Raw genomic sequence first — 24,784 nt, 5'->3', positions numbered from 1 at the left:
TGATGCTATTCATTACCTCTCTGGTCATGAATATAATTATGCTCTGTGAGTGGTCACTTTTTTCCCTGGGGACATGGGATAAGTCTTGCTATAAGTAGTCATGTGAATTTGGTATTCGTTCGATATTTTGATGCGTTGTATGTTGTTTTTCCTCTAGCGGTGTTATGTGAACATCGACTACATAACACTTCACCATTATTTGGGCCTAGAGGAAGGCATTGGTAAGTAATAAGTAGATGATGGGTTGCTAGAGTGACAGAAGCTTAAAACCTAGTTTATGCGTTGCTTCGTAAGGGGCTGATTTGGATCCACTAGTTTAATGCTATGGTTAGACTTGTCTTAATTCTTCTTTCGTAGTTGCAGACGCTTGCGAGAGGGGTTAATCATAAGTGGGATGTTTGTCCAAGTAAGAGCAGCACCCAAGCACTGGTCCACCCACATATCAAACTATCAAAGTAGCGAACGCGAATCATGTGAACTTGATGAAAACTAACTTGACAGAAATTCCCATGTGTCCTCGGGAGCGCTTTACCTCCTATAAGAGTTTGTCCAGGCTTGTCCCTTGCTACAAAAGGGATTGGGCCATCTTGCTGCACCTTTGTTACTATTGTTACTTGCTACTTGCTACGAATCATCTTATCACACAACTATCTGTTACCGATAATTTCAGTGCTTGCAGAGAATACCTTGCTGAAAACCACTTGTCAGTTCCTTCTGCTCCTCGTTGGGTTCGACACTCTTACTTATCGAAAGGACTACGATAGATCCCCTACACTTGTGGGTCATCATGCATCCACTTCCATAAACCCAAAGTTGTTCCATATGAGTCCACCATACCTACCTATATGCGGTATCTACCTGCCGTTCCAAGTAAATTTGCATGTGCCACTCTCTAAATCTTCAAGAAATCATCTATTTTGTATGCCCGAACCACTCATGTGGTGACAAGGGGCGGTCAGTATCTTCCATGCTAGGCGTGTTATCCTCGATACGTGTTTATTCACTATCACTCACGAGAAAGGGGCCGGTAATTGGAATGGCCAGTTCCATGCTCAAATCGAAAAGGTAATTGCAAACAAAACTCCGCCTGGATTGTTGTTGGTATGGACGGCACCCGAGGATTCGGCTAGTCGTGGAGTGTGATTGATCGGTGGTGGGGGAGTCAAAACTTTACTTTTCTGTTTGGGAACCGCCTATAATTTGTGTAGCATGGAAGATGGTGAAAACTCTTGGTCATCGCGTTGACAATGAAAGCATGCCACCCAAAATTATGTATCTCTCCTTTAAAAGCTTGAGCTTTGGCACCTCTGCAAATCAATGCTTCCCTCTGCGAAGGGCCTATCTATTTACATTTCTGTTGAGTCATCCTCTTCTTATAAAAGGCACCAGTTAGAGAGCACCTCCGTTATTTTTATGCTTTGCTATTAATTCATATTGAGTATGACTGTGACTGGATCTTCTTTGCCATGAATTACAATGTTCAGTCAACCCTTGGTCTTTGAAGGTGCTTTGCATTAATGTTTTGCGTTCTCAGAAAGAGCTAGCGAGATACCATCTGTTCATATTGCTTCATGATTGCTTTGATTGAAGTGTTGACGTTTGAAACTTATTATTATTGCTCGCTAGTTGATTTTGCCATTGATATGAGTTTACCATGAGACCTAAATGTCATTGCTTATGTGGTTAGCTTATGATCTTGCTAAAAATCTGAATATGAGTTAGACATAATTACAACAACAAGATCAAACAGAGTTCGTAAAAGTTTTTCTTTTGTCTCTTTCAGTTTGTCAACTGAATTGCTTGAGGACAAGCAAGGCTTTAAGCTTGGGGGAGTTGATACGTCTCCATCGTATCTACTTTTCCAAACTCCTTTGCCCTTGTTTTGGATTCTAATTTGCATGATTTGAATGGAACTAACCCGGACTGACGCTGTTTTCAGCAGAATTGCCATGGTGTTGTTTTTGCGTAGAAATAAAAGTTCTCGGAATGACCTGGAAATTTACGAGGATTTTTTGTGGAATATATAAAAAATACTGACGCGAGAATTACCTGGAGGGACGGAGCCAGGAGCCCACAAGGCCAGGAGGCGTGGGCCCCCCTGGCCGTGCCTTGCAGGCTTGTGAGGCCCTCGTGGCTCCGCCGCCTCCAACTCCAGCTCTATTTAATCTCTCTCGCCCGGAAAAAATTCAAAGAGAAGAGTTCATCGCGTTTTACGACACGGAGCCGCCGCCACCACGTGTTCTTTCTGTGGAGGGCAGATCTGGAGTCCGTTCTGGGCTCCGGAGAGGGGAAATCGTCGTCGTCGTCATCACCAACCATCCTTCATCACGAATTCCATGATGCTCTTCACCGTTCGTGAGTAATCTCATCGTAGGCTTGCTGGACGGTGATGGGTTGGATGAGATCTATCATGTAATCGAGTTAGTTTTGATGGCGTTTGATCCCTAGTATCCACTATGTTCTGAGATTGATGTTGCTACTACTTTGCTATGCTTAATGCTTGTCACTAGGGCCCGAGTGCCATGATCTCAGATTTGAACCTATTATGTTTTCATCAATATATGTGTGTTCTTGATCCTATGTTACAAGTTGTAGTCACCTACTATGTATTATGACCCGGCAACCCCGAAGTGACAATAGCTGGAACCACTCCCGGAGATGACCATAGTATGAGGAGTTCATGTATTCACTATGTGCTAATGCTTTGTTCCAGTTCTCTATTAAAAGGAGACCTTAATATCCCTAAGTTTCCATTAGGACCCCGATGCCATGGGAGGGATGGACAAGAGATGTCATGCAAGTTCTTTTCCATAAGCACGTAAGACTATATACGGAATGCATGCCTACATTACATTGACGAACTGGAGCTAGTTACAAATCACCCCATGTTATAACTATCACATGATGAATGCCATCCGGCATAATTATCCATCACCGCTACTGTTGGGGATATTACCTGCGGATAACCCGCCCTTAGTGGGTCGGGTCATGAAAGGGGCGACTTACCATTCAACGCGCGTCCCGTGACCCAGAAGCTGGATGGCGGTTGAAGAGGGCGTGCGTATGATGGATTACTAAGAAAGCTCATGATCGTGGAGGACATGGCGACTTAGAGATAAGGAAAGCCACAAAGAGTAGCATGGCAGGACTTTGTAAACCCTAGGGCCTCGACCTGTATATAAAGGCGAGTCCCAGGGAAAGGTCAGGCGAGTTAGAGAGAATCTAGATCTAGGTCAGGCGAGTTACGCCCTCCTTGTAATCGAAACCACCATTAATCCACACAAAGCAGGACGTAGGCTTTTACCTCCTCACGAGGGGCCGAACCTGGGTAAATCTGAGTCTCGCTTTCGCTCACCCCCTTCGAGTCGCCACCAAGGTGCGATGGCTCCATCTCTAAGTCCTTTCACGAGGACATGTGTCGTGACAAAACCACGACAGTTGGCGCCCACCATGGGGCTAGCGCACGGTGGAGTTGAGTTCTCGAAGGGATCCTTACCGGGGTTAGAAAGCTATGCGGTCAGCATCATTTTTGACAAAGAGCCACCGCGGGAGGTACTACATCGACAACTCGCTTTGGGAGCCGGAAGCCGATTCAGTCGAATCTGGCTACCGAGTCACCTTCGGCAGGATCAACGTCTTCATCGGCATGATTGGGACGCCCGTGCCTGAGCCGGACACCTCCACCGACATCGTCGAGACGGCCAGGTACGTCCTCCCCATCACACGGCGGGCCAGGAGTCGCCACGCTTTCGTCGGTTTTACATAGGGAAACGACGTGCAAGATGAGCCAGCGGTCCAAGAGATCACCCCCGTCAATTCCGACGGCGAGTCATCCATGGGTGAAACAGATTCAATCCACCCTCTTCAGGAAGGATAGCTCGGAGGACTGTCGTTTACGATGGATCCCGAGGTCGTTGAGAGATCCCGTCGACAAATCGCCATCTACATGGCGGGGTCGGCACAGCCTCAGCAAAATCCGGCCGGTAACAATGAGACCGGCGGGACGTCCAAACCCCCGGCACAAACCATGGCGGAGCTAACGGCGGAAGTCGCCAGCCTTATGGCAACTACCGTCACAACCGATAATCAGGAGTCTATTAATGTCGAGATCGCAAAGCTGCAGGAGGCGATGGCCCAGGCGCAGCGAGACATGGAAGCAGAAGCCGCCAGGGTGGAGACGCGGCAAGCTGCGATTGCAGCAGATACGGAGCAGTTGAACACCGAGGGATGACGGCTCGAGAGACGGCAGCACGCGTCCGATGTTGTTCACCAAAGGAGGCACCACGGGTGCATCCCGGCCGACTTACATCCAACTCGCCTTTTCGACACCCCGCGCACCCTCGGGGCGGGTCCTGATCGGCCTTTACAAACTGTCCCGAGGGGAGGAACGGTTCCACCGCCCAATCCGCCGTCGCCTCAGCCAATGGATGCCCATGCGACTCGGTTCCAGACGCCACGGAGTCACTTCTGAAATCCCGTAGACAATGTGTTGGTGGCAACCCGCCACCTGGAGTCCCTTCCGATCTACAAAAACTCCCCGACCGAGATAGAGGCCAGAAACGCCATCGAGATGCTAAAGACGGTCGTGGTCCAGCATGCGCAGTACTCTCATAGCCTCGATCGGCTGCACTCCACGCCTCAGGCGAGTGACACCAGAAGTCGCCATGAGGACTTGCCCGCAGTAACCAGTGGGCCGCGGCGATTCCCTCAACACGACCCGCTCGGGATGCCCAACGCGCGAGCCCAAGATATCATGGATGCAGCGCGAGCCGCGCTTCAAATAGAGCCAACAGCCGCGGCGGGTCAGGTTTACCCGGCTTACATGTCATCACCTCCCGTGCCCCTGGACGCCGGGGGCAAGCACATCGGGGTATCGTGTCTTGCACCGGTTTTGCGCAACGAGCGAATGCCAAAGGACTTCAAAGGGCCCCAGAAGGTCCCTAATTACTCACCAGATCTCGAACCAGGATCGTGGATCAATAGTTACGAGCCGGCGATGGACATGCTCGACGTAAATGAGGCGGTTTGCACTAAGTACTTCACTATGATGCTCTAAGGGACGGCACGTGCGTGGTTGAAAAACTTACCACCCAACTCCATCAACACCTGGGTGGAGCTAAAAGAACGTTTCATCAAGAATTTCAGAGGGACTTGCAAGCGCCCGATGACCATCGTCGACCTACAGCACTGCGTCCAGCGGCCGGATGAGTCGGCCCACCATTGGACCCGGCGAGTCACGGAAGTTATTCATCCATCGGAAGGCATGTCGGCGGCTCAGGCGGTGTTGATCCTGGAGAAGAACTGCCATTACGAATCTCTGGTACTAAAGCTAGGGCGACTTAAGCAAAAAGTACAAGACATGGACGAGTTAATGGATACCCTTACTAGGTATGCTGAGTGAGACGACACCAAGGATCCTGGGGAGGACGACGACAAAGCTAGTACCGCCAGGAAGGGCGAGTTACACAAGAGCCATTCTCAGTTTCAAGGCCGGGGCAACCACCACCATGGTGGGCACGGCAAAAAGAGACAACGGGAAGGTCCTACGGAATTTGTTTCTAATACTAATACCGGCAACGGAAACCCGCGTCAGAAGAAGCGGGGCTTTAGCGAGAAAAACCACGCAATTATCACAAGATGCTCAAAGGCCCTTGTCTGCAGCATTCCACGGCGGAAGGACCGGCGACTCACTCGTGGGAGGATTGCTATGTGATGCAGGAATTTTGGGCCGAGGCGCTCAGGAGAGGTCAAGGTGGCGAACAGGGCCAGCGACAGGAACAACCCGGCGCATCCGGGTCACGCCAGGTCACGTTCGGTGGTTTTCCTAACCCGGGACCACAGGGCGGGTCACAGCCCAACACTGGCCAGTACCAAGTTCACAACCAGCAGTACCACCCGCCGGGAGTGTTCCAGCAACCCCCCCCCCCCCCCGGCAAGGGGATCCCCAACAACAGGAAGATCGTGGTGGGTTTCAGAACAACCCCAAACAATTGAGCGGCGGGCAGTATCATGTGTTCACCACCAGCACCTGCAAGTGGGATCGTAAGGTAAAGCATAGAACCTTCAGCATAGCTGAGCTGGCGCTCCCTCGATACCTCCATTGGTCTGAACAGCCTATAACCTTGAGCAGGGAAGACCATCCCCCCGAGTTGATAACCCTGGCGACTTGGCTTTGGTTGTGGCTCCTTGATGTGTCTCCGTCGTATCTACTTTTCTGAACTCTTTCGCCCTTGTTTTGGACTCTAATTTGCATGATTTGAATGGAACTAACCCGGACTAACGTCGTTTTCAGCAGAATTGCCATGGTGTTGTTTTTGTGCAGAAATAAAAGTTCTCGGAATGTCCTGAAAATTTACGAAGTTTTTTCTGGAATAAAAGAATAATACCTGCGCAAAGATCCACCGGAGGAGGTGGACCAGTGGGCCACAAGCCCACAGGCCGCAGCCACCCCCCTGGCCACGCCGTGAGGGCTTGTGGGGCCCACGTGGCTCCACCGCCCCCAAACTCAGCTCTATATCTTCCGTTTTGCCCAAAAAAAATCAAAGAGAAGGTTTCGTCGCGTTTTGCGATACGGAGGCGCCGCCACATCCTGTTCTTCATATGGAGGGCGGATCTGGAGTCCGTTTCGGGCTCCGGAGAGGGGAAATCGTCGCCATCGTCATCATCAACCTTCCTCCATCGACAATTCCATGATGCTCTTCATCGTTCGTGAGTAATCTCATCATAGGCTTGCTGGACGGTGATGAGTTGGATGAGATCTATCATGTAATCGAGTTAGTTTTTGACGGGGATTGATCCTTAGTATCCACTATGTTCTTGATTGATGTTGCTACTACTTGGCTATGCTTAATGCTTGTCACTAGGGCCCCAGTGCCATGATTTCAGATCTGAACCTATTATGTTGTCGCTAATATATGTGTGTTTTAGATCCTATCTTGCAAGTTGTAGTCACCTACTATGTGTCATGACCCGGCAACCCCGGAGTGACAATAGCCAGAACCACTCCCGGAGATGATCATAGTATGAGGAGTTCATGTATTCACCAAGTGTTAATGCGTTGGTCCGGTTCTTTATTAAAAGGAGAACCTTAATATCCTGTAGTTTCCATTAGGACCCCACTTCCATGGGAGGGATGGACAATAGACGTCATGCAAGTTCTTTTCCCTAAGCACGTATGACTACATACGGAATACATGCCTACATTAGATTGACGAACGAGAGCTAGTTACATATCTCTCTGTGTTATAGCTGTTACATGATGAATCATATCCATCATACTCATCCATCACCGATCCACTGCCTACGAGTCTTTTACTACTGGTTCTCGCTATGTTACTTTGTCTAGGCTTGTCCCTTGCTACAAAAGGGATTGGGCCACTTTGCTGCTACTGTTGCTATTTCTGTTACTCTGTTGCTGCTGCTACTGTTGTTCCTTGCTACTCCGCTGTTACTTGTTGCAAGATCCTTTTCCGACACTGTTGTCGGGGAAGAATAGTTACTCGCCCACGTGCAACCTACTGGCGCTATTGATACAACAGTTAGGAATAGTCTGTCGTCAACAGATCGTTTCTGACACCGTTGCTATCATACTACTTTGCTACTGATACTTTTCTTGCAGACACTAATCTTTCAGGTGTGGTTGAATCTGACAAACTTAGCTGCTAATACTTGAGAATATTCTTTCGCTTCTCCTTTGGAGAACCAAAAATTTGGGTTGAATATTCTACCCTCGAAAACTGTTGCGATCCCCTATACTTGTGTGTCATCACTCCTCAAGTCGGAGGGTACACCCTTTCCAAGGTCCTCATGGATGGAGGCAGCAACATCAACATCTTATACTTTGATACTTTCCGGCGGATGAACCTCTTGGAGAAAGACCTGATGCCATCATCCACGGTCTTCCATGGCATTGTCCCTGGTAAGTCGGCGTATCCAATAGGGTGGATTAAACTTAACGTGGCTTTTGGCACAAAGTCAAATTACAGGAGCGAGTCTCTCCTGTTCGAAGTGGTCAAGATCAAGAGCCCCTATCATGCGTTGTTCGGACGGCCGGCCCATGCTATGTTTATCTCAAACTCAAGATGCCCAGCCCTAAAGGTCCCATTACCGTCAGGGGAGATAGGAAGATAGCTCAAGAATGTGAAGAAGGGGACGCGGCTTACGCCGAGTCGGCTTGCGCGGCTGAGGAGCTCAAATTTCACCAAGCTAACATTGACCCGGTAGATATGACACCGCTCAAAAGGCCAACCATCGATTCAAAGCCGCCCCTCAAGTTTACACCGACGGACGACACCAAGGTTATAGACTTCACACCTGGCGACTCCACGAAGCAGTTCACTATAGGGGCGAGTCTAGACCCCAAATAGGAAAGTGTGCTCATCGAATTCATCCGTGAGAATCGAGACATCTTTGCATGGAAACCCTCTGACATGCCAGGTGTACCGAGAGAATTCACTCAGCACCATCTTAACACTGACCCTAAAGTTAAGCCAGTTCGACAGTACCTTCACAGGTTCAATGAAGAGCGTCATAAGGCGATCAGAGAGGAAGTAGCCCGGCTTCTGGCCGCCGGGTTTATCATCGAGGTTTTCCATCCTGAATGGCTGGCTAACCCGGTCCTAGTGCTCAAAAATAATGGCACCTTCCGCATGTGCATCGACTACACCGACCTCAACAGAGCTTGCCCGAAGGATCCCTTCGCCCTTCCCCGCATTGATCAAATTATTGACTTGACGGCGGGTTGCGAACGTTTGTGTTTTTTGGATGCTTATTCGGGATACCATCAGATAAAGATGGCGGTGGCGGATCAGGAGAAGACATCCTTCATAAACCCATTCGGGGCCTTCTATTACGTATCTATGTCGTTTGGGCTCAAGAGTGCGGGGGAAACCTATCAGCGTTGCATCCAAAATTGCTTGCACAACCAGATAGGTCGTAACGTCCACACTTATGTGGATGACATAGTGGTCAGGTATCACCGAAAAGAGTCGCTCTTGGAAGATCTCAAGGAAACCTTTGACAACCTGCATGTTTACCAGATGAGGCTTAACCCCACCAAGTGCGTCTTTGGTGTCCCTGCGGGGAAGTTATTGGGTTTCTTGGTGTCGGAGCGTGGCATTGAGGCCAACCCGGACAAGATTGAGGCAATTACCTCACTAGGGAAACCAGCCAACATTAACCAGGTCCAGCGTATGGCGGGTCGAATCGCAGCTCTGAGCCGCTTTATAAGTCGCCTTGGGAGAAGGCCATCCCTCTCTACCAGTTGCTCAAGAAAACTGATCATTTTGAATGGGCGGACGAAGCCAATGAAGCTTTTTAAGCCTTGAAGCGGCAATTAGCTAACCCGCCAGTGTTGGCGGCTCCGACAGACAAGGAACCTATGCTCCTGTACATTGCAGCCAATTCCAAGGCAATCAGCGTGGCAGTAGTTGTCGAGCGGAATGAAGAAGGAAAGGAGTATCCGGTCCAGTGACCGGTGTATTTCATCAGCGAGGTCCTCACCCTCTCCAAGCAACGTTACCCACATTGGCAAAAGCTGGTTTTCGGGGTGTTCATGGCGAGTCGAAAGCTGAAGCATTACTTCCAGGAACACCCGATCACGGTCGTCAGTTCCGCCCCTCTCGGTGACATCATACAGAATCGAGAGGACACTGGACGGATTGGGGGCCATCGAGCTCGGATCTCATCATGTGCGGTATACGCCACGGACGGCCATTAAATCTCAAGCACTCGTGGATTTCATCAATGATTTGACCGAGTTACAAATCCCGGAGGAAAGACCCGATCTTACTTATTGGACACTCTATTTCGACGGGTCTAGACAGTTGGAAGGCTCAGGGGCTGGTGTGGTGATAACTTCGCCTCAAGGTGACAAGTTTTGCTATGTCCTTCGGCTCATGTTCCCATGTACCAATAATGCAGCAGAATACGAAGCCTTGCTCCATGGTTTGCGACTCGCCAAAGAGATGAATCTCACACGAGTCAGGTGTCTGGGCGATTCAGATATGGTGGCCGGTAGGTTTCTGGCACCTGGGATTCACGAGACCCTTTGATGGCGGCTTACAGACGAGATGTGTCAGATGTAGCGGGTCACTTCAATGGTTATCAAGTGGATCACATCGACCGGCGGCTTAACGAAGCAGCGGACGCTCTTTCCGTCTTGGTTCACAACGTAAGCCAGTTCCTCCCAATGTCTTTTTGGGTGTATTGCATAACCCCTCGGTAAAACTGCCTTCAGAGGAAGATTTAGTGGTACCGGACCCCGAGTCTCAACTCGTGGCGGCCCTTCATGCTACTCCAGATTGGGCGACTCCTTACATGGCATATTTCACCAAAGGCGAGTTACCTGCCGACGAGTTATTAGCTCGCCAAATCGTTCGTCGGTGTAAATCCATGGTCATACACAATGGCGAGTTACACAAACGAAGCACCTCGGGGGTATTTCAAAGATGCATCTCTTCTGAAGAAGGACGTATGATCCTCAATGAGATTCACGCGGGTGACTGCGGTCATCATGTTGGGTCCCGATCCTTGCTTTCTAAGGCCTTCGGACATCGTTTCTATTGGCTGACGGCTCATGCAGACGTAGAGGAGATCGTTTGCCGATGTGATGGTTGTCAAAAATTTGGACGCCAGATGCACGTGTCGACACAGGAATTGCAGATGATACCTATCACTTGGCCGTTCGCAGTCTGGGGGCTTGATATGGTTGGCCCTTTCAAGATGTCTTCCAACAAAAAGACTCACCTATTGGTGGCAGTTGACAAATTTACCAAGTGGGTGGAGGCGGAACCTGTTAGCAGTTGTGATGCAGATACGGCCGTCAAATTCTTGAAGAAGCTGATTTTCATATTCAAATATCCTCATAGTATCATTACTGACAATGGTACTAATGTATCCAAAGGTGCAATGCAAGAGTTTTGTTCACGAGAGCATATCCGGCTTGATGTTTCCGCGGTTGCACATCCCCAGTCTAACGGACAGACGGAGAGGGCGAATCAGGAAATATTGCGGGGGATTAAGCCTCGGCTCATGGTACCTTTGGAACGCACTCCAGGATGTTGGGGGAGGAGTTTCCGTCAGTACTATGGAGTATCAGGACAACTCCGAACCGCTCCACGGGTTTTACTCCTTTCTTTCTGGTCTACAGAGCAGAAGTGGTGTTACCAAGTGACATCAAACACGATTCCCCACGAGTCGCCGCCTACGTGGAATAGGACAACGAGCTAGCGCGACAAGACTCGCTGGACGCCTTGGAGGAGGAACGTGACTTGGCCGCATCACGATTGGCGATTTACCAACATGACTTACGACGTAACCATAGTCGTCGGGTCAAGAGCCGGGCTTTCCAAGAAGGCGACTTGGTGCTCCGTTTGATTCAAGATCATACCGGTATGCACAAGCTATCACCTCCGTGGGAAGGACCGTTTGTCATCAGTAAGAATCTTCGGAACGGCTCATATTACTTGGTGGATCTTCGCCCAGATCGGCCAACTACACAGGCTCAGACAACTCGCCCCTGGAACATAGCCCATCTGTGGCCTTACTACACTTAGAGCCATGAGCTCCCCCTTTTTCTTTACCAGTTTTCAGAAAATTGTAATCCATGAATTATGAAAGCAATAAAGCCGTCACCCATGAATTTCGGGGTCCCTTGCCGTTTCAGCTTTTGAAAGCATGAGTCTTTGTTGTTCTATAAGTCGCCCAAACATGGACGCTATGAAAGTCAAAGAGCGTAAGTCGCCATGCTGCACTTACTTCAAAACTGGGCTTTGATAAAGCCAAAGAGGACCAACGTTGCCACGTTGCACGGTTCAAACATAGGCGCCTTATGTGGTTTTGAGAATTAAGCCGGCTTACTTGGGGGCTACTAGTCCCCAAGTCGTTTCGCAGTAAGAGCGTATACGCTTCTGTGATCCTATGCTTGGTTTCTTCCTGAATCATATGTCACTTGGGGGCTTCCACTCATTGAGTTAGCCTGAATACCCTCTTGGCTAACGAAAAATTACCGCATTACAAATGGTTATACTCAACTGTGTGTTGAACAAGTCGCCACATGGACCTATGTACTCAGGGCGAGTCAATCCGTTATTTGGACCCTGAACTCGCCCTGGTTAAAACATAAAATGTACCGGCCAGAGTCACACATGGGAAATAGAGAAACCATTGGTTCATTGAACCTGCTTCACGGAAGCTTGACTCGCACCTTATCAGCCGGTCTAAAACAACAAGGCTTTTTGCAAAAAGCTTTCTAAGGGTAACACTATAGAGTTTTGCAAACTCGTCTTATCCTATCGTAACTCACTGAGTCGATACAATTTTCTTTGTTGATGGCAAGACCACAAGGTTCCATAATATATTTGAGTCGGCTTTTGATTATAACTCGCCCCGACTCATTTTTTAACCATTATTTGCCATAACTCGGGGGCTGATCTATTTTTTGACATAACCCGGGGGCTGATCTATTTTTTGACATAACCCGGGGGCTGATCTATTTTTTAACATAACCCAGGGGCTGATCAATTTTTTGACATAATCCAGGGGGCTGGTCTATTCTTTGCCATGCACTCACTGAGTCGGCTGATGTTTTTCCTTACACATAAGGTGAAAACTTGTTTGTCAATTTATGATATTCCCTGGTTCATCAAATTTGCAGGCAAGTCATGCATAGATTCAAGGAATAAAAGTGGTTCCAGAAAGGTTCCATCAAAAGGTACTACTGGATGATTGTTGTTCCACAAAATCTAACAAAGCTATTACATGGCTCGCATGGCCAAAATGGGTGTCATCCCCCAGTAAAGAAGGGATCCGTGGATGAATCAAGCCGCCTCCGAGTCACCTTGCCTTGAGCTCTCTCCGCCTTCGATTCGTAAGTCGCCCAGTTTCCAATTACACTTGGACAGGGCAACGAACTCATCTTCATCATCAAGGAAGAGAGATAGGTCCATGTCAAGATCAAAAGGATTCTTGGGTCGGCGAGGAACCAAGCTAGCAGTTTCGTATGAGGGAGGCGTCACCTTCTTTTTCTTCTCGTCATAGGTGGCTTGGTATTTACTCAAATCCAAGTTGGCTGCCAGTTGAGTCGTCGCAAAGCGAGATTCTATGATAACTCGGTGATAGTCCACCTCGGTGAATTCTGACCCGTCATCCTTCAGCTCGGGGTAGCCGGCGGCTATTTCCTCTGGTTTGAGCTCCGGGGCATAGGCTAAGCAGCGACTCAGGGTGTTCAGGACTCCATTCCGAGCGGCTGACCTTTTCAGTTCCTCTATCTGAGGAGGCAATGTGGACAGAAAGCCAAGCATTTGCTTGATGGTTCTCACTGGCTCCTTGCTGCCCACACCGCCTTAATCGTCAGCACGCCCCCGGTGTATAGATTCTCAGCGAAGGTATATATATAGCTTTTAACTTCAGCATGCAGTCGTCTGGAAGATTGGCGGCTCATGCACCTACAAAGGGCACATCAGTATTTGATAATTTTTGATACCAGATTAATTACTCAACAGTCCAGGGCTAACGCTTACCAAACATGGCGACAGTCATGTTGGAAATATGTTTCTTTAAGTCGGAAAGCTCCTGCTGGGCGGCTTCCAATTTTTCCTCAGCCTGCTCAACACGCTTAAGAATGGTGGCTTGGTCAGCTTTGGTTTTCTTCTCAAGTTTTTTCTGGCCAGCCTTCGTCTTCTCCAGCTCAGCCTGAATTAAGCGATATTTCTTCTCCAACTCGGATTGTGCATCTTGTTGTTCAGCCAGATTTTTCCTTAAGTCGGCTAAAGCTGACTCAGTCTGGGTCACAGATTCATGCACATTAAATTTGGAGAGACAAGTTTCAGCATTACTGCAAGCAATACTCCTGATACTTGGGGCCTAATGTATGATTTTCTTCAAAATCATACCATCTTCAAAGACCCGGCCCTTGGGGGCTACAGGTTGAAGATTTCAACTTTATTTAAGACCCGGCTCATCTTTCAAAAGATGACCCGGCCCTTGGGGGCTACAGGTTGAAGATTTTAACTTTATTTAAGACTCGCCTCATCTTTCAAAAGATGACCCGGCCCTTGGGGGCTACAGGTTGAAGATTTCAACTTTATTCAAGACCCGTCTCATCTTTCAAAAGATGACCCGGCCCTTGGGGGCTACAGGTTGAAGATTTTAACTTTATTCAAGACCCGGCTCATCTTTCAAAAGATGACCCAACCCTTGGGGGCTACAGGTTGAAGATTTTAAGTTTATTCAAGACCCGGCTCATCTTTCAAAAGATGACCCGACCCTTGGGGGCTACAGGTTGAAGATTTTAACTTTATTCAAGACCCGGCTCATCTTTCAAAAGATGACCCGGCCCTTGGGGGCTACAGGTTGAAGATTTTAACTTTATTTAAGACCCGACTCATCTTTCAAAAGATGACCCGGCCCTTGGGGGCTACAGGTTGAAGATTTTAACTTTATTCAAGACCCGGCTCATCTTTCAAAAGATGACCCGGCCCTTGGGGGCTACAGGTTGAAGATTTTAATTTTATTCAAGACCCGGCTCATCTTTCAAAAGATGACCCGGCCCTTGGGGCTACAGGTTGAAGATTTTAACTAATTCAAGACTCGGCTCATCTTTCAAAAGATGACCCGGCCCTTGGGGGCTACAGGTTGAAGATTTTAACTTTATTCAAGACCCGACTCATCTTTCAAAAGATGACCCGGCCCTTGGGGGCTACAGGTTGAAGATTTTAAACTATACTCAAGACCCGGCTCATCTTTCAAAAGATGAGCCGGGCCTTGGAAGGCTAATGGGTGGAGGAAAATACATAAGTAGACGTACCTCATGCCTAACCCTCATAAGATGAATCAAGCTCTTGTTCATCTCATAATTCCTCTTCAGATGACTTGCGAAGCCAGAACAAAGTTGGTCGAATTCTAGCTTCTCATACTGGGAGAGCTTGAATTTATATGTATCTCGATCAGGAAAAGGACGAGAGTCCTTGGAGGTATGCTTGGACAGTACCGCAACTGGAGGAGTGGAGTAGCCAATACCCGTGACTATGACATCATCTGGATCTTCAGTCGCCTTGAGAGGGCTTGGCGGGTTAACTTTGTCAGTAGTTTCCTTCAAAGTGACGGGCGAGTCATCCCGGACATCGGGAATATCGTCCACATGAATGTCATGAGCTGCCGCTTGCTCTTCATCAATCTCTGGGACAGAGGTGCTCGTGCCTAAGGCGTCAGTTGTTTTGGGAGCAGAAGATAGGTCGCTAGTTTTCCTTCTCTTCGCTTGTGCTCTGAGACAAAGGCACCAAGACTAAAAGCACATATCTCTGTTTAGAAGAAATTGGGATTAACAGAGAGACTCACCCTTGTACACGAATCATCGGCGGGAGAGTTGATATTGCCGAGTCACCAGATGTAGGGGGAGAAGTCTGGTAGAACAAAGGCTTGAAGTTAAAGAAGTGGCGAGTCATATTTTACACAAGGAAGGGTATGATAAAACAAAAGTGTACCTCGCTGGTGCGTTTCCGACCGGTTGCCTTCTCAGGTAGTCCAGAGATTAAGTCGCCACAGTGACTACGAGTCTTATGCTTGGGGGTATATCTTGCTTTCTTCAAAAGGAAATCAGGGTCCATATAAGCATATGGGTGAGACATGAGCACTTTCCCACAGATCCGTCTGGCTGGTCTAGGAGAAGGAGAAGGTGAGTCGGAAGAAATGGAAATTACCTCGACCACATCATCTTGGCTCTCATTGTCCTCGCCCTACACATAAAGACGCATGGTATAAACATAAGTCGGAATACATAGATAATGAGTGAGGGGGAAGCCTTACCTCTGAATGCGCTTCGTCAGCTTGTGACTCGCCAACAAAAGATGAATCTTTGGTGGCGGCTTTAATTTTTCTTGCCTTCTTCTTCTTTTTTGGTGGCGGCTTGGTGATTTTTTTGGTAGTCACTTTGGGGCCCCTTCGCCAAAATGGATCAGTTTTCTGATGAATAGAAGCGAATTTCAAACCAAGAGCATTGGTAAGCATAAAAAAAGACGAAAGGCGGCTTGGATTCTTACTGGCGGCACCGGGTTGGAGCGGCAAAAGGCCTTGAGCCCAATCTTGGCGCATTCTTCCAAAGGCTCACCGGTTAGCTTCTTGATGATTCCGACAATTTCACTCTCTAAGAGTCTCTTGCGATTGAAGCACTGCAGATGGTCGACCGTACCATCATATTCATACATAAGTCCATCTTGGTGACTCAAGGGAAGAATATTCCACTCCACCCAGTTGCGGAATAGATCAATCCTGATGAGTCCGTTGTTGGTCAAAGACTTTAACTCGGAGAAAATGGGGATAAACTCCGACTCTTCTTCTTCTGTGAGCTTCTCGGGCAGTTTCAAGTCCATGGGCACGCGATCTGCTCTGAAACCGGGAAGTGGGTTTTCACCGGGTGGAGAGGTATCTCAGCAATAAAACCATGACTCGGCAAAGCCCTTAGGATGGCTGGGCAGAAGAACTGAGGGGAATCCACGTTGCGGCGTCTTTGAATGTTGACTCCTCCGAGCTCGTGGTTGGGACCGTTGGGAAACTCGGTCTGGCGATTCAAATGGAATAAGTTCCAAAATAAAGGAATTATGGCTCTCTCTGCAAGTATACCTCACAAAAGACCTGGAACTGACACAGGTTGCTGATGGAGTTGGGTCCCAGATCTTGAGGATGAACATTAAGGAAATGGAGGACGTCTCGAAAAAACTTTGACCCGGGCGGCTTAAAACCTCGTTCGAGGTAATCGGTAAAGATGACTACTTCTCCTGCAGCGGGGTTGGGAGTCAACTCGCCCGGGGTGGTTCTCCAACCGATGATTTCCTTATTGTCGAGAAGACCCGCCTTAACAAACTTCTCGAGAGTGGCATCGTCGATTTTTGTCGGTAACCAGTTGCACTTCGAAATGGCCATGACTACAAAAGAGAGGGGAACGAGGCAATGCATTAACAACTAGGAAGTATTCTAACTTGTCGGTATGGGTCTACGGTATGTTCGAAAAGGATTTGGTGACTTGCCACATGGGTGAAATCATCATAACCCGCAATTCGGGCGATTCATGGAAGTATCTTTGAAGTATTGTAACTCGCCCTTCAAATTGGAAAGAGAGGGGTCATAGCTATGGTGATAAATTTAAGTCGCTATGGAAGTTGGAGCTAAACGGCGACTCTCACAGGTGCTTTTTTTCCTTAGGGATATTCTCGAGAGACGAGCAAACATGTTTCTAAAAACAGGCAGTAAACTATGGATCTACGAGTGGATCAAAATAAAGGGATATTGCTTGAAATAATGGTGGGAAGTTATGAGCATAAGGCAATGATGACCCACGAGTATAGGGGATCAATTGTAGTCCTTTCGATAAGAAAGAGTGTCGAACCCAACAAGGAGCAGAAGGATCTGACAAGTGGTTTTCAGCAAGGTAAAATCTGCAGGCACTGAAATTGTCGGTAACAAGTGATTGTGTGGTGAGATGATTCGTAGCAAGCAACAAGTAACAAAAGTAGCAACGGTGTAGCAAAGTGTCCCAATCCCTTTTGTAGCAAGGGACAAGCCTGGACAAAGTCTTATAGGAGGAAAAGCGCTCCCGAGGACACACAGGAATTTCTGTCATGCTAGTTTTCATCATGTTCATATGATTCCGTTCGTTACTTTGATAGTTTGATATGTGGGTGGATCGGCGCTTGGGTACTGCCCTTACTTGGGCAAGCATCCCACTTATGATTAACCCCTCTCGCAAGCATCCGCAACAACAAAAGAAGAATTAAGACAAAGTCTAACCATATCATTAAACTAGTGGATCCAAATCAGCCCCTTACGAAGCAACGCATAAACTAGGGTTTAAGCTTCTGTCACTCTAGCAATCCATCATCTACTTACTACTTCCCAATGCCTTCCTCTAGGCCCAAATAATGGTGAAGTGTTATGTAGTCGACGTTCACATAACACCACTAGAGGAAAAACAACATACAACACATCAAATTACCGAACGAATACCAAATTCACATGACTACTATTAGCATGACTTATCCCATGTCCTCGGGAACAAAAGTAACTACTCACAAAGCATAATCATATTCATGACCAGAGAGGTAATGAGTAGCATCAAGGATCTGAACATAAACTCTTCCACCAATTAATCCAACTAGCATCAACTACAAAGAGTAATTAACACTACTAGCAACCTTACAAGTACCAATCGGAGTCGCGAGACGGGGATTGGTTACAAGTGATGAACTAGGGTTTGGAGATGAGATGGTGCTGATGAAGATGTTGATGGTGATGAGTCCCCTCCGATGAGAGGAGTGTTGGTGATGACGATGGCGACCATTTCCCCCTCCGGGAGGGAAGTTTCCCCGGCAGGATCGTCCTACCGGAGCTCTAGATCGGTTCTGCTCAAGTTCCGCCTCGTGGCGGCGGCGAATCCACAAAAAAGCTCCTCCTCCATTTTTTGCTGGACGAAACCCTTCATATAGCAGAAGAGGGGGGGCAGTGGGCCAGCAGGCTGCCCACAAGCCCCCTTGGCACGACTAGGGGGGTGGCCGCGCCAAGCAGGCTGGTGGCCACCTGTTGGCGCCCCTCTGGCGCCAAGTATTTTTTATAAATTCGGGAAAAAATCCTCGTTGATTTTTACGGTATTTGGAGTAGCGCAGAATAGGTATCTCAACTTTGCTCCTTTTTCAGGCCAGAATTCCAGCTGTCGGCATTCTCCCTCTTCATGTAAACCTTGCAAAATAAGAGAGAAAAGGCATAAGTATTCTACCGTGAAGTGAAATAACAGCCCAAGAAGCGATAAATATCAACATGAAAACATGATGCAAAATGGACGTATCAAGCGACAACATTGGATCTACGGCATGAAGGCTTAAGCTAACAAAAAGACGCGATAAAGTGATCGTAGTTTGCTACTGCCTAAAGTCTATTGCGAAAATATGAAATGGATCTAAGGCAGGTAAGGACGTTCGTCGCGTCACGAAAGCTAGCTCGCAGGAAGCGATGGTCATGGTGTTCTCGGCTTAACCCTAATAAGGGAATGTGTGTGCTTGGGAAAAGGAGATCGGTGCCGGGGACAAAAGCGCAGTACTTCGTGCTTCTTGGCGCTCGGAAGACCACGGTCGACGGAGGAGCTTCAGGAGCCGGTGACGACATCGGGGCGCTGGTGCTCGAAGAGGAAGAGCGCGAGGAAGACGAGTGAGAGATGGAGGTAGGTGACGGGGCTTCCTCCCCCCCATTTCTCCTCTTGTTATTGAAAGGGCAGGAACGGAAATCGAGGCTGTCAAGGCGGAGATCGAGGCGAGAAGTCAGAGACTGCGATGATGGCGCCTAGATTTTCGGGATAAGTGATTATGGAACAAAAGATCCGTTGATAGTTGCAGTGCTGAAAGCCCCGTAATTAAGGAGATGAGGTGATGTCATCAAAAATTACAACGGGTGGTGACTTATCATTCGTTGAAGGATAGAAATGGTAAGAGTCGCCCCAAATTGGTGGAGGTTTATTGACATGAATGAATTCAAGACAATCTGGGGCCTAATGTTGGGGATATTACCTGCAGATAACCCGCCCTTAGTGGGCCGGGTCATCAAAGGGGCGACTTACCATTCAATGCGCGTACCGTGGCCCAGAAGCTGGATGGCGGTTCAAGAGGTCGTGCATATGATGGATTACCAAGAAAGCTCCTAATCATGGAGGACACGGCGACTTAGAGATAAGGAAAGCCACAAAGAGTAGCATGGTAGGACTTTGTAAACCCTAGGGCCTTGACCTGTATATAAAGGCGAGTCCCAGGGAAAGGTCAAGCGAGTTAGAGAGATTCGAGAGCTAGGTCAGGCGAGTTACGCCCTCCTTGTAATCGAAACCACCATTAGTCCACACAAAGCAGGACGTAGGCTTTTACCTCCTCACGAGGGGCCGAACCTGGGTAAATCTAAGTCTCGCTTTCGCTCACCCCCTTCGAGTCTCCACCAAGGTGCGATGGCTCCATCCCTAAGTCCGTTCACGAGGACATCTGCCGTGACAAAACCACGACAGCTACTGATGTCACTGCTGCTACTGTTACCACTACTGTTGTCACTACTGCTACTGTTACCACTGCTCCCGTTACTATCACACTACTTTGCTACTGAAACTTTGCTGCAGATACTAAGTCTTTCAGGTGTGGTTGAATTGACAACTCAACTGCTAATAGTCGAGAATATTCTTTGGCTTCCCCTTGTGTCGAATCAACAAATTTGGGTTGAATACTCTACCCTCGAAAACTATTGCGATCCCCTATACTTGTGGGTTATCACTTATCTGAGTATTGTTGCTGCCAAGGGGGGAGGGGGAGATAGACCCTCCAAATGGGCGTGTAAAAAAGAGAAGATGACTTGTTATCGCTGCAGTGAAATGGGTCACTTTGATTCTAAATGCAAGGCTGATCTTTGTGAGTTTTGCTTGAAACCCAAACATGGATCGGCTAAGTGCCCCCTTACGATTGGACAAATGCCGGTGGTGACTTTATATGGTGTCTGCTGTCAAGAATTGATGTTCTTTGAGTCACCGGCTGCTACGTCAACAGTTCACACACCGGATGCAGGTTTTATTGGAACTGTCACTGTGACCCGCGGTAATATAACGGTTGATCAGGGTGTACAGCAGCTAAAGGAGCTGGTGTCCTCAAATTTTAGGTGGGAACCAATGTTGATTGCAGAGAACATATTCAAGGTAGTGTTTCCTACCAAAGAGGATCTGGCACGTTTGCTCAAGTTTGGCATGTGCAGGGTGCCTAGTACTAGTTGTGTGCTTGAGTTCGATGCCTGGAAAAGCGAGGAGCCACAAGGAGTGCCTCTACCCCAGATTTGGGTGCACTTCACGGCTGCTCCATCCAGGGCGGTTAATGACTTCTTGGTTACTTGGAGCTTGGGGTCTCTCATTGGTAAAACAATGGAAGTGGATATGGTATTCACTAGAGCTAAAGGTGTTGCCAGGATGCTGGTTAGTGTGATTAATATTCAGCTGGCTCCGGATGAGGTCGTGTGGACCTATGAAGGAATGCGATATACTCTCTAGCTTGAGACTGAGAGTCCTCCACTGTTTGTTGAGGGTGGGACAGACATCGACATTCATATGACAGATGGAGATGATGCGGCTGGTTCGAGGGAGTCAGATAGACGTCATCCACCGCCTGGGAACTCTAGGGAGCCGAACTTGCCACAGTCTTCGCCTAGTACAGGTACAGGGGGTACCCGCTCGGCTAATGCTGTTGGGGAACGTCGCATGGGAAACAAAAATTTTCCTACGCGCACGAAGACCTATCATGGTGATGTCCATCTACGAGAGGGGATGAGTGATCTACGTACCCTTGTAGATCGTACAGCAGAAGCGTTAGTGAACGCGGTTGATGTAGTGGAACGTCCTCACGTCCCTCGATCCGCCCCGCGAACAATCCCGCGATCAGTCCCACGATCTAGTGCCGAACGGACGGCACCTCCGCGTTCAGCACACGTACAGCTCGACGACGATCTCGGCCTTCTTGATCCAGCAAGAGAGACGGAGAGGTAGAAGAGTTCTCCGGCAGCGTGACGGCGCTTCGGAGGTTGGTGATGACCTTGTCTCAGCAGGGCTCCGCCCGAGCTCCGCAGAAACGCGATCTAGAGGAAAAACTGTGGAGGTATGTGGTCGGGCTGCCGTGGAAAAGTCGTCTCAAATCAGCCCTAAAACCTTTGTATATATAGGTGGGAGGGAGGGGAGGAGGCAGCCTCAAAACCTAAAGGTTTGGCCGAAATTGGAGGTGGAGGAGTCCTACTCCAATCCTACTTGGAGTAGGATTCCACCTTCCCACTTGGAAACTCTTTCCACCTTGTGTTTTTTCTTTCTCAAACCTTATGGGCCTTAGTGGGAACTTATTCCAGCCCACTAGGGGCTGGTTTATCTCTTCCCATAGCCCATGAGACCCCTTGGGGCGTGACACCCCTCCCGATGGTCCCCGGCACCCCTCCCGGCACTCCCGGTACACTATGGATGAGCCCGAAACTTTTCCGGTAATGCACGAAAACCTTCCGGTAACCAAATGAGGTCATCCTATATATCAATCTTCGTTTCCGGACCATTCCGGAAACCCTCGTGACGTTCGTGATCTCATCGAGGACTCCGAACAACATTCGGTAACCAACCATATAACTCAAATACGCATAAAACAACGTCGAACCTTAAGTGTGCAGACCCTGCGGGTTCGAGAACTATGTAGACATGACCCGAGAGACTCCTCGGTCAATATCCAATAGCGGGACCTGGATGCCCATATTGGATCCTACATATTCTACGAAGATCTTATCGTTTGAACCTCAGTGCCAAGGATTCATATAATCCCGTATGTCATTCCCTTTGTCCTTCGGTATGTTACTTGCCCGAGATTCGATCGTTAGTATCCGCATACCTATTTCAATCTCGTTTACCGGCAATTCTCTTTACTCGTTCCGTAATACAAGATCCCGCAACTTACATTAAGTTACATTGCTTGCAAGGCTTGTGTGTGATGTTGTATTACCGAGTGGGCCCCGAGATACCTCTCCGTCACACGGAGTGACAAATCCCAGTCTCGATCTATACTAACTCAACGAACACCTTCGGAGATACCTGTAGAGCATCTTTATAGTCACCCAGTTACGTTGCGATGTTTGATACACACAAAGCATTCCTCCGGTGTCCGTGAGTTATATGATCTCATGGTCATAGGAACAAATACTTGACACGCAGAAAACAGTAGCAACAAAATGACGCGATCAACATGCTACGTCTATTAGTTTGGGTCTAGTCCATCACATGATTCTCCTAATGATGTGATCCCGTTATCAAGTGACAACACTTGCCTATGGCCAGGAAACTTTGACCATCTTTGATCAACGAGCTAGTCAACTAGAGGCTTACTAGGGACAGTGTTTTGTCTATGTATCCACACAAGTATTGTGTTTCCAATCAATACAATTATAGCATGGATAATAAACGATTATCATGAACTAAGAAATATAATAATAACTAATTTATTATTGCCTCTAGGGCATATTTCCAACAAATGCTCCTTCGGACGAGCTACGTTTCGGTTCCTTCGAACCTGCTTCTACGCCAGCTAGAGTTGGTGGAGCATGGGGGTTGGCGAGTAGAGAGGGCAAGCTTCAGGATCGGCTACCTAGGTTCCCAGGGAAGAACCCACGAAGTGCCTCGGCTCTTTCTATTGTGCAGCACAAGCAGGAGTTGCCGGCGGTATCTTTGGGGGAGTACCTGGCAGGAGCCAAGCCGGCTGGAAGCCTGGCGCGAGAGGGTGGCTGCGATGTGGTGGACCCTCACGCCGCTCAGGTCACTTCCGGGCTACAGGGAGGAGCGTCGGCCACTCACACCGCTCAGGTCACTGCCGGGCTACAGGGAGGAGCGTCGGCCACCATGTTTTCTTCTAGCACTACTTCTTCGGTCCTTAAGGCTGGATCGATCTTGGAGACCAAGGTGGACCCTGCGAGTGTTCAGGTGGTTGAAGTGCAGCAAGAGCCTGCACTGGTAACTGATGAGGAAGTCATAGCTTTTGGGGGTCTACAGAATCCAATGACGTCAGACAGAAGATCCAGTCAGTGCATTCAGACTCAGCCAGATGCGGATGATTTGCAGTTGGGACGTGCAATGCGGGCTGCAAAAATGAGAGATGCGGAAATCTCGACAGGTATGTCTATTAACAAAGAACATTCAATTCTTCATTATGCTCTGCTTGAAATCATTGATAATGACGCTACTATTGGGGTTTCCTTGGGGAATACGAGTAGAGAAGTTTCAAAATCTATTAATGATCTACTGGACCTTGAAGTAGATAGAGCATTAGACATTGTTCGTAATTTAGCTGCAATAAAACCAATGAAAGATTCTGACATCAAAGATCTCGGGGGCTTAAACTCTCTATGTGAGAACCTGGCCCCTTTGGAGGATCGAGAGGATGTTGATGATCATATGAGTGACCTGGGTTTAGCGGATGAACAGTCTATTCATGTGGACTCTCAACTACCTGGTTATATGGACTAGGTTGTTGAAGAAAAGCCAAAACGGCCCTGGAAACGGAAAGTTTATCCGGTTTCTGCAGGTCTTTGAAGTGCTAGATTTAAGACTGCCAGAAAATTCTATGATGAATGATGAGAGGAATTTTTTGGAATAGCTGAGGTCTTAGAGACTTGGCTAAAATCAGATTTCTAGCAGAGGCTACTCTAGAGCATCAGCTTGATTTTATCGAGCTTATGGAGACAGGGCGGGGTAATTTTACTTCACAATTCTTAAGTCCATTATCAGCGGGGGTTGATTTTGACTGGCACTATCTCCCTCCAACAGGACGATCCGGTGGGATTTTACTTAGAGTTCGGTGTGACACCCTTCAAGTGAGGGAAGTGGTATTTGGGGATTTTGCAGTTAAATTCAAGATTAGATCTAAGGAGGATGGATTTCGAAGGGCTCTTGTAGTTGTATATGGTGCAGCTCAACCGGAGCTTAAGCCTGGTTTTCTCGCTGATCTGGTTCGAATTTGTGACAAGAAATTACCAATTTTGGTTGGGGCGATTTTGATATTATTAGGAGAGCTGACGAAAAGAGCAGTGATGATTTTGATGGAAGATGGCCATTCATGTTTAATAAAATCATTGAGAGCTTGGATCTAAGGGACATAGAGCTCTCTGGGAGGAAATTCACATGGGCCAATTCTCTAGAAAACCAACCTTTTGAAAATTTGGACCGGGTGCTTACCAGTACGGAATGGGAACAGAAGTTCCCATTACTAAC

Source organism: Hordeum vulgare, chromosome 4H (genome assembly GCF_904849725.1).
Source record: "Hordeum vulgare subsp. vulgare chromosome 4H, MorexV3_pseudomolecules_assembly, whole genome shotgun sequence".
NCBI classification, from domain to species: domain Eukaryota; kingdom Viridiplantae; phylum Streptophyta; class Magnoliopsida; order Poales; family Poaceae; genus Hordeum; species Hordeum vulgare.
Note: the sequence above shows the minus strand (reverse complement) of the source record.